This window comes from Myotis brandtii, unplaced genomic scaffold (assembly GCF_000412655.1).
Source record: "Myotis brandtii unplaced genomic scaffold, ASM41265v1 scaffold684, whole genome shotgun sequence".
NCBI lineage: Eukaryota > Metazoa > Chordata > Mammalia > Chiroptera > Vespertilionidae > Myotis > Myotis brandtii.
Genome location: NW_005370673.1, coordinates 1,108,788 through 1,109,773, shown reverse-complemented (window position 1 = coordinate 1,109,773; position 986 = coordinate 1,108,788).

The window sequence follows — 986 nt, the reverse complement described above, 5'->3', positions numbered from 1 at the left end:
GCTGTGTCCTCACAAACCCTGTGCACAGGGGCAGGGGCGGCGGGTGGAGGCCTGGGCGGGGACTTGCCTCCGGCCCTGCAACGTCTGCATTAAACGTGCGCAGCTTATGGCCTGTCAACCATATCGCAATTACGTGGCTTAAACTTTTTAAATGAAACTTAAGGAAGATCTAAGCTCAACTGCGGCATCGAGTGCCCAGGCGGCTCTGGAGTCTGCTGTGCGCCCTGCTCAGCGGGGGTGCTCTGGGCGGGGCGGGGTCCAGGCAGGCAGTTCCCGGCTGGGCTGGGCGAGTGAAGGGATCTGCCTCTCACCCCAAAAGCCACCTCTGCCCTGGCACCCCCACCTCAGACCTGGGGAGAGGATGCAGGGGTGCCGTGGGCAGGCGGCCCGGAAAGCGGAGACCACGTGCAGGCAGTCACTGGTGGCAGCTTCCAGCCTGCGTGTGTGCTGAGGTTGTGTGTCTCCTTTCTCTTCCAGGGCTCGATTCCTAGGGAGGGTCTTGCAGGGGCTACTCACCCTCTTGGGCCTCTTGTTCTGTTAAGCGCTTCCCTCTGAAGCCTCACCTGGGCCCCCACTTCCCTGCCAGTCCCGGGAAGAGCCCCGGGGGGGGCCAGCAGCCCCTGCTGCCCGGTGGCCAGCCCACTGACTGCCCCTCCCCACAGCCCACGCGCTGGGGCAGGAACAGGCTCATCAACGTGAACCACTACGCCAACAAGAAGAGCGCCGCCGAGAGCATGCTGGACATCGCCCTGCTGATGGCCAACGCCTCGCAGCTGAAGGCCGTCATCGACCAGGGCCCCGGCTTCGGCTTCTACGTGCCCCTGGTGGCCCTCATCACCATCTCCCTGGTGCTGCAGATCAGCGTGGGCGTGCTGCTCATCTTCCTGGGTATGAGCTGGCGGCCGTGCCTGCAGGCCTGCGGGCACCTCCTGGGCGGGGCACTCACCATCGGACACCCTGTGAGCAGGGAGCCCTCAGAGCTGCCC